The sequence below is a fragment of the Salmo salar genome, chromosome ssa13 (genome assembly GCF_905237065.1).
Source record: "Salmo salar chromosome ssa13, Ssal_v3.1, whole genome shotgun sequence".
NCBI lineage: Eukaryota > Metazoa > Chordata > Actinopteri > Salmoniformes > Salmonidae > Salmo > Salmo salar.
The window spans coordinates 2,818,144-2,829,163 of NC_059454.1; the positions used below are offsets into that span (position 1 = coordinate 2,818,144).

Sequence of the window (11,020 nt, forward strand, 5' to 3'; positions counted from 1 at the left end):
AGACTCCAGCTTCAGAGATTTTTGCAATTCGTTCCAGTCATTGGCAGCAGAGAACTGGAAGGAAAGGCAGCCAAAGGAAGTGTTGGCTTTGGGGATGACAAGTGCAATTTACCTGCTGGAGCGCGTGCTACGGATAGGTGTTGCTATGGTGACCAGTGAGCTGAGATAAGGCGGGGCTTTACCTAAAAAAAGACTTATAGATGACCTGGAGGCAGTGGGTTTGGCGATGGATATGTAGTGAGGACCAGCCAACGAAAGCATACAGGTCGCAGTGGTGGGTAGTATATGGGGCTTTGGTGATAAAACGGAGGGCACTGTGATAGACTACATCCAGTTTGCTGAGTAGAGTGCTGATGGAGAATGATGGAGGCGACTGTGTTCTTGGGGACCTTCAATTCTACATAAATGTTTTTGTACTCCATCCCAGATCTGTTTCTCGACACGATCCTGCTCAGAGCTCTACTGACAATTTCTTCAACCTCATGGCTTGGTTTTTGCTCTGACATGCACTGTCAACTGTGGGACCTTATATAGACAGGTGTGTGCCTTTCCAAATCATGTCTAATCAATTGAATTTACCACAGGTGGACTCAAATCAAGTTGTAGAAACAGCTCAAGAATGATCAATGGAAACAGGATGCACCTGAGCTCAAGTTTTAGACTTATAGCAAAGGGTCTGAATACTAATGTAAATAAGGTATTTCTGTATTCAATTTTTATCATTTTGCAAACATTTCTAAAAACCTGTTTATGCTTTCTAATTATGAGGTACTGTGTGTAGATTGATAACAAAAAATACATATTTAATCAATTTTAGAAAAAGACTACGAAATGTGTCACGGCTGTTTGAAGGAGCGGACCAAAATGCAGCGTCGGTTTCGTTCCACATATTTATTAGTTAGTGAAACTTAATGCAATAATAAAGATAAACTTACAGACAAAACAACACACCGTGCCACAGAGAGGAAAACACACTACTCAAAAAATATAATCACCCACAAAACAGGAAGAGAAAAACCCCTACTTAAATATGATCTCTAATCAGAGGCAATGAGGATCAGCTGCCTCCAATTAGAGATCAACCCCAAACAATCCCAACATAGAAATAGAACAACTAGAACTAAAACATAGAAATATAAAACATAGAACAACCAAAAAACACCACCTGTCACGCCCTGCCCTACTCTACTAATGAAAATGACATCTTACTAGGGTCAGGACGTGACAATGTGGAAAAAGTCAAAGGGTTGGAATACTTTCAGAATGCACTGCATATTCTACTGAGGTGGGGTCTAGTAGGGTTATGTTATATATATATTATACTGAGGTGGGGTCTAGTAGGGTTATATTATATATATTATACTGAGGTGGGGTCTGGTAGGGTTATATTATATATATTATACTGAGGTAGGGTCTAGTAGGGTTATATTATATATATATATTATACTGAGGTAGGGTCTAGTAGGGTTATATTATATATATTATACTGAGATAGGGTCTAGTAGGGTTATATTATATATATATTATACTGAGGTAGGGTCTAGTAGGGTTATGTTATATATATATATTATACTGAGGTAGGGTCTAATAGGGTTATATTATATATATATATTATACTGAGGTGGGGTCTAATAGGGTTATATTATATATATTATGCTGAGGTAGGGTCTGGTAGGGTTATATTATATATATTATACTGAGGTAGGGTCTAATAGGGTTATATTATATATATTATACTGAGGTAGGGTCTGGTAGGGTTATATTATATATATTATACTGAGGTAGGGTCTGGTAGGGTTATATTATATATATTATACTGAGGTAGGGTCTAGTAGGGTTATATTATATATATTATACTGAGGTGGGGTCTAGTAGGGTTATATTATATATATATTATACTGAGGTAGGGTCTAGTAGGGTTATAATATATATATTATACTGAGGTAGGGTCTAGTAGGGTTATATTATATATATTATACTGAGGTAGGGTCTAGTAGGGTTATATTATATATATTATACTGAGGTAGGGTCCGGTAGGGTTATATTATATATATTATACTGAGGTAGGGTCTAATAGGGTTATATTATATATATTATACTGAGGTGGGGTCTAGTAGGGTTATATTATATATATTATACTGAGGTGGGGTCTAGTAGGGTTATGTTATATATATTATACTGAGGTAGGGTCTAGTAGGGTTATATATATATTATACTGAGGTAGGGTCTAATAGGGTTTTGCTGTATTTTCTACTGAGGTAGGGTCTGGTAGGGTTATGTTATATTTTCTTCTGAGGTAGGGTCTGGTAGGGTTATGTTATTTTTCTACTGACGTAGGTTAATGTTCTATTTTTAGATACTAGTAGTGCTACGCTCTCTTTCATAAGCCCCTCTCACTTGACTTCTGACCTGGCTCCTCATTGGTCTCCTCTTCCTCCTCTATGGCTGGCTCCTCTTCTTCCTGTTCGTCCTCTAGGACACATAAAGTGAGAGAGTGATAGACAGGCAGAAAAGCCTATCTCCTCCCCTTCTCCCTAAGGTGTGCACTTGTTCACTTCAAGACATTGGATTGGTGTAAAGTTATGGTAGAAACTACGACTTCACCATTCCAAAGCTTTTAAATCCTTGAGTAGGAGTGAACGAGTGCACACTTGTAGGGAGAAGGGGATAAGAAGAGCATCAAAATGTATAAAATGACTAAAATGTAAAATCAGTAGAAAATCAGTAGAGAAGTAGGACCGATCACATTTGAAACCATATTGTCCATACCCCTTTCCTGCAGTTGAATGACCAGAGCGGCCTCATTGGTGGAATGTTAATAATGTTCATAATTTCATAATTATCTGAAATTCCTGTGTTTAATGTCAAACGGTTTTGTTGTATTTCAGTCTTCTGTGATGTATAGAAAGTGAAATACTGGGATGCAAACTCCAAATTGATTAAATTTCAACTCTATGTTTGACATTGTATGGATGTTTTCTTTTTTTAAGCCCATAGCCATGTGTGTGAGGTGTTACTTTTGTTTCAAAGTAGATTTGTTTAAGAGAACCAAGAAACCCCCTGTGTGCTCCTGATTAAGCCCACTGCAATCAACATTTACAAATAGCTCTACCATGACCTGTTCTATCAAGTTCTATCATTTTTGACTAATTTCAGTTCATGTGACAAAACAATATATTATTTAATATTTCTCTTTGTCTTGTCTGTTCCAGAGGTGAAACGAATACAACAAAACACATACACACACACAGACAGACACACAGACACACAGAGGCACACATACAGACACAGACATACAAAGCAAGATGGCACCGACAGAGATGGTCGCCTCGCTTCTAGTCCTTAGGAAACTATGTAGTATTTTTATGTGTTATTTCTTACATTGTTAGCCCAGAAAATCTGAAGTGTCAATTCATACAGCCGGGAAGAACTATTGGATATCAGAGCAACGTCAACTTACCAACATTACAACCAGGAATACGACTTTCCCGAAGCGGATCCTTTGTTCAAACCACGCAAGGCATTCAAACTGTTTTCAGAGGCTGACTCAAAACAACGTTGCCACAGGAGAGGTAAATGGAGCGGCCTTCTGGTCAGACTTTGGAGGCACGCACACCACCCACCGCTTCCGAGTATTTTACTCGCTAATGTCCAGTCTCTAGATAACAAAGTAGACGAAATAAAGGCAAGAGTTGCTTTCCAGAGAGACATCTAGGATTGTAACATACTCTGTTTCATGGAAACATGACTCTCTGGGGACATGCTGTCGGAGTCGGTACAGCAACCAGGATTCTTTGTGTGTTGCTCTGACAGGAATAAACATCTCTCAGGGAAGAAGAAGGGCAGGGGTGTATGTTTCATGATTAACGACTCATGGTGTAATTGTAACAACATACAGGAACACAAGTCCTTCCGTTCACCGGACCTAGAATTCCTCACAATCAAATGCCATCCGTATTATCACCCAAGAGAATTCTCGTTGGTTATTGTCACAGCGGTGAATATCCCCCCCAAGCCGACACCACGACAGCCCCTAAGGAACTCCACTAGACTCTAAGTCAAACTGGAAACCATATATCCGGAGACTACATGTATTGTAGCTGTGGATTCTAACAAAGCAAATTTGACATCCAGCCTATCTAAATTCTATCAGCATATCGATTGTAGTACCCGGGCTAGCAAAACACTGGATCACTGCTACTGTAACGGTCGTCGTAGGAAGTGGACCACGGCGCAGCGGGTTGAGTGCTCATTTTAACTTTATTAAGAACACTCACGAAACAAAAATAAGAAAACGGACGACAACAGTAATGCAGGCTATACACAGCTATGCACAAACAACCTCCCACAATTCCCATAACAAACACACCCCTATACATAGGACCTTCAATCAGAGGCAACGAGGAACAGCTGCCTCCAATTGAAGGCCCAATCCCAATAAACTAAACATAGAACTAAACACCCTAGATCTAACATAGAAATACACAACATAGAACCTAACCAAAAACCCCAGACTAATCTAAACAAACACCCCTCTACAAAACACATATACCAACAAACCCCGAACCACATAAAACAAACACCCCCTGCCACGTCCTGACCAAACTATAATAACAAATAACCCCTTTACTGGTCAGGACGTGACAGCTACTCTAACTTCTGCGATGCATACAAGGCCCTCCCCTGCCCTCGATTCGGAAAATCCAACCACAACTCCACTTTGCTTCTCCACTCCTATAGGCAGAAACTCAAACAGAATGTACCCGTGACTAGGATCATTCAACGCTGGTCTGACCAATCGGAATCCACGATTCAAGATTATTTTGATCACGCGGACTGGGACATGTTCCGGGTAGCCTCAGAGAATAATATAGATTTATTTGCTGATTCGGTGAGTGAGTTTATAAGGAAGTGCATAGGAGATGTTGTTCTCAATGTGACTATTAAAACCTACCCTATCCAGAAATCTTGGATAGATGGCGGCATTCACGCAAAACTGAAGCGCTAACCACCGCATTTAACCTTGGAAAGATGACCGGGAATATGGCTGAATACAAACAGTGTAGTTATTCCCTCTGCAAGGTAATCAAACAAGCGAAACGTCAGTATAGGGACAAAGTGGAGTCGCAATTCAACAGCTCAGACACAAAACATATGTGGCAGGGTCTACAGGCAATCATGAACTACAAAAAGAAAACCAGCCACGTCACGGACACCGACATCTTGCTTCAAGACAAACTAAATACCTTCTTTGGCTGATTTTAGGATAACAGAGTGCCACCATCGCGGCCCAATACCAAGGAGTGCACCCCTCCCTTTCCTTCTCCGTGGCCGACGTGAGTAAAACATTTAAACATGTTAACCCTCGCAAGGCTGCTGGCCCAGACGACATCCCAAGCCGCATCCTCAGAGCTTGCGCAGACCAGCTGGCTGGTGTGTTTATGGACATATTCAATCTCTCCCTATCCCAGTCTGCTGTCCCCACATCCTTCAAGATGGACACCATTGTTCCTGTACCCAAGAAGGAAAAGGTAACAGAACTGAATGACTATTGCCCCGTTGCACTCAATTCTGTCGTCATGAAGTGCTTTGAGAGAATAGTCAAGGATCATATCACCTCCACCTTTCCTGTCACCCTAGACCAGGGGTGGGCAACTCCAGTCCTCAAGGGCCTGATTGGTGTCACAGTTTTGCCCAGCCCCAGCTAACACACCTGACTCCAATAATCACCTAATCATGATCTCAGTTTAGAATGCAATCAGCTGTGTTTGCTTGGGATGGAGAAAAAGTGTAACACCAATCAGGCCCTCGAGGACTGGAGTTGCCCACCCCTGCCCTAGACCCACTCCAATTTGTATACCGCCCCAACAGGTCAAACAGGTCTACAGACAATGCAATCATCATCACACTGTGCACTGCCCTATCCCATCTGGACAAGAGGAATACCTATGTAAGAATGCTGTTCCTTGACTATAGCTCAGCATTCAACACCATAGTACCCTCCAAGCTCATCATTAAGCCCTTGGTCTCAACCCCTACCTGTGCGATTGGGTCCTGGACTTCCTGACAGGCCGCCCCCAGGTGGTGAAGGTAGAAAACAACATCTCCACTTCACTGATCCTCAACACAAGGGCCCCACAAGGGTGCGTGCTCAGCCCCCTCCTGTACTCCCTGTTCACCCATGTCTGCGTGGCCATGCACACCTCCAACTCGATCATCAAGTTTGCAGACAACACAACAGTAGTAGGCTTGATCACCAACAACGACGAGACAGCCAATAGGGAGGAGGTGAGGGCAATCGAAGTGTGGTGTCAGGAAAACAACCTCTCACTCAACGTCAACAAAACAAAGGAGATAATCGTGGAAACAACAGTGGGTGCCCCCCTCCCAATCCACATCGAAGGGACAGAAGAGAAGGTAGAAAGTTTAAAGTTCCTCGGCATACACATCACGGACAAACTGAAATGATCCACTCATACAGTGTGGCGCAACAGCATCTCCTCATCCTTAGGAGGATGAAGAAATGTGGCTTGTCACCTAAAACTCTCACAAACTTCTACAGATGCACAATTTAGAGCGTCCTGTCGGCTGTATCACCGCCTGGTACGGCAACTGCACCTCCCACAACCGCAGGGCTCTCCAGAGGGTAGTGCGGTCTGAACAACGCATCACCGGGGGCAAACTATCTGCCCTCCAGGACACCTACAGCACCCGATGTCACAGGAAGGCCAAAAAAATCATCAAGGACAACATCCACCCGAGCCACTGCCTGTTCACCCCACTATCATCCAGAAGGCGAGGTCAGTACAGGTGCATCAAAGCTGGGACCGAGAGACTGAAAAATTGCTTCTATCTCAAGGCCATTAGACTGTTAAACAGCCATCACTAAGACAGAGAGGCTGCTGCCTACATACAGACTTGAAATCATTGGCCGCTCTAACAAAGAGATCACTCGTCACTTTATCAATGCCACTTTAATAATGATGTTTACATATCTTGCATTACTCATCTCATATGTATATACTGTATTTTACCCCATCTATTGCATCTCGTCTATGCCGGTCAGTCAGGGCCCATCCATATATTTATATGTACATATTTTTTTCCATCCTTTACTTAGATTTGTGTGTATGAGGTAGTTGTTGTGGAATTGGTAGGTTACTTGTTAGATATTAATGCATGGTCGGAACTAGAAGCACAAGCATTTCGCTACACTCGCATTAACATCTGCTAACCATGTATATGTGACCAATAACATCTGCTAACCATGTGTATGGACCAATAACATCTGCTAACCATGTGTATGGACCAATAACATCTGCTGACCATGTGTATGGACTAATAACATCTGCTAACCATGTGACCAATAACATCTGCTAACCATGTGTATGGACCAATAACATCTGCTAACCATGTGTATGTGACCAATAACATCTGCTAACCATGTGTATGGACCAATAACATCTGCTAACCATGTGTATGTGACCAATAACATCTGCTAACCATGTGACCAATAACATCTGCTAACCATGTGTATGTGACCAATAACATCTGCTGACCATGTGTATGGACCAATAACATCTGCTGATCATGTGTATAGACCAATAACATCTGCTAACCATGTGTATGGACCAATAACATCTGCTAACCATGTGTATGGACCAATAACATCTGCTAACCATGTGTATGTGACCAATAACATCTGCTAACCATGTGTATGTGACCAATAACATCTGCTAACCATGTGACCAATAACATCTGCTGACCATGTGTATGGACCAATAACATCTGCTAACCATGTGTATGGACCAATAGCATCTGCTAACCATGTGACCAATAACATCTGCTAACCATGTGTATGGACCAATAACATCTGCTAACCATGTGTATGTGACCAATAACATCTGCTAACCATGTGACCAATAACATCTGCTAACCATGTGTATGGACCAATAACATCTGCTAACCATGTGTATGGACCAATAACATCTGCTAACCATGTGTATGGACCAATAACATCTGCTAACCATGTGACCAATAACATCTGCTAACCATGTGTATGGACCAATAACATCTGCTAACCATGTGACCAATAACATCTGCTAACCATGTGTATGGACCAATAACATCTGCTAACCATGTGTATGGACCAATAACATCTGCTAACCATGTGACCAATAACATCTGATAACCATGTGTATGTGACCAATAACATCTGCTAACCATGTGACCAATAACATCTGCTAACCATGTGTATGGATCAATAACATCTGCTAACCATGTGACCAATAACATCTGCTAACCATGTGTATGGACCAATAACATCTGCTAACCATGTGTATGGACCAATACAATACAATTTGATATGATCTGATTTGATTTGACACACACACACACAATCACACACACACACACACACACACACACACACACACACACACACACACACACACTGACACACACACACACACACACACACACACACACACACACACACACACACACACACACACACACACACACACACACACACACACACACAATCACACACAAAGACATGCAAACACACAAACAAATGCAAACACACACACACATACAAACACGTACAAAACACACACACACACACACACACACAGAGAACTTACCATTCTGCTCCCTGTGGATGAATAGGAAATTAGAATCACAGAAAACAACAGACATTAGAAACAGAAATTCAACAAAATATAAAAGCAAGTGAAATGTGAGACTTTATAGGTAGGGATATGGTTGATAATATGATACTACATGTATACAGGTTAGTATATCTGGTTGATAATATGATACTACATGTATACAGGTTAGTATATCTGGTTGATAATGTGATATATATATATAAAATACTACTTGAGTAAAAGCATTTGGTTTTAAATATACTTAAATATACTCAAATGTCATTGGTCAAATTTAAATAAGTATCAAAAGTAAAAGTAAATGCTATAAACGATTTACATTTCCTTATATTTAGCAAGCTACACGGCACGATGGTCTTGTTATTTTAATGTACAGATAGCCAGGGGCACACTCCAACACTCAAACATCATCTACAAACAAAGCATTTATCGTCCGCCAGATCAGAAAAAGTATGGATGACCTTGTGTTCTCTTGATAAGTGTGTGAATTTGACAATTTTCCTGTCCTGCTACGCATCGAAATGCTAGAGTAAAGTACAGATACCCCTAAAAAATGATTAAGTAGTACTTCAAAGTATTTTTAATTAGTGACTTTACACCATTGTACATATTTTTTTTACATTTTAGTCATTTAGCAGACGCTCTTATCCAGAGCGACTTACAGTAGTGAATGCATACATTTCAATTCATATACTTTTTTCCCCCCCCATACTGGCCTCCCGTGGGAATCGAACCCACAACCCTGGCGTTGCAAACACCATTGCAAACACCAAACACCATGCTCTACCAACTGAGCCACATATATAATGTGTATGTGTAAAGACTTACTCAAACTCTTCAACCTCTTCATTGTCTGACATGGTTGCTCTGGTCGAGAGAAAACAAATACACACACACACATATAAATATCCATAAATATTACAATACATACATATACAGTTTATTACCATATATCAATACCTATTCATGGGTTTCACGGTCACATCACGCCGTTGGTATGAACCAACTTTTCAGGTTCCTCCACTCATTCTAAAAAGGTGCTAATGATGATTTTGTCCAAATTACAATACAGTGTCTTGGAAATAAAATTATATGCTAACATAGGCAAATAATTAGTTGGAACAACTTTGTTATCATTATAATGTCGCCAGATTCACTGTAGACAGAAAACAATGTTGTCATTAGCTAGCTAACCCTAACCCTAATAGAACATTCAACTATGTGGTGAAGTGACATAAAAACCCATGAATATACATATATAAACAGCCATATATGTGTATATTACATACATTAATTACATACATTAATATACAGCCATATATGTTCTGTATTACATTAATTACATGCATTAATATTCAGCCATATATGTTCTGTATTACATTATATTACATACATTAATATGCTGCCATATATGTTCTGTATTACATTATATTACATACATTAATATTCAGCCATATATGTTCTGTATTACATTATATTACATACATTAATATGCTACCATATATGTTCTGTAGTACATTATATTACATACATTAATATACATCTATACATGTTCTATATTACATTATATTACATACATTAATATACATCTATACATTTATATACATCTATACATCTTCTATATTACATTATATTACATACATGAATATACATCTATACATGTTTTCTATATTACATTATATTACATACATGAATATACAGCTATAGGTAGAAAGGTATATCTTTATAGAAAGGTACAGTGGTCAGACATACCTGACAGATGGAGAGAAGAACTGACTTCAGTTGAAAGTATTTTCCACTGATCAACAGAAACGTGACAATAGGCGAGAGAGAGAGAGAGAGAGAGAGAAGGGAGGAGGTGTTGGACCCTTTAGTGTGTATTAATAACCAGAGATAACAGCCTGAACATTCTGATAGGGTGAGGGTATTCTCTTATCATCCATCCCTAAAAAGGACTCTTCTGGAGGCAGACCTGTCCCTGACACACGCACACACACACACACACACACACACACACACACACACACACACACACACACACACACACACACACACACACACACACACACACACACACACACACACACACACACACACACACACACACACACAAAGACTCACCCACACAGACACTTAAAAGGAAGCGATGCCCACACATGCCACCACAAAGCACTCACCTACAGAGAGATGAACCTAGAAATGAGTCCCCTCAGCCAGCTGATTCTGGGGTTCACAAACACAAACAGACTCCACAGAGACCCAGGACAGACACAACCAAATTATGAGAAAGCAAAAAGATAACTATTTGACACACTGGAAAGAATAAACCAGAGCAAATTGGAATGCTAAAC

At 40.3% G+C, this 11,020-nt stretch overlaps 1 long non-coding RNA gene across 1 annotated transcript; it reads right to left on the bottom strand.

Moving 5' to 3' along the window:
- Nucleotides 1-2,178: 2,178 nt before the first annotated feature.
- Nucleotides 2,179-10,548, bottom strand: LOC106591910 (uncharacterized). Its single transcript, XR_001325521.2, has 4 exons — nt 10,422-10,548; nt 9,498-9,536; nt 8,646-8,656; nt 2,179-2,472 (listed from the first exon to the last, which is right to left on the bottom strand). It is a non-coding gene; the product is annotated as an uncharacterized lncRNA (long non-coding RNA).
- Between the last annotated feature and the right edge of the window lie 472 nt (nt 10,549-11,020).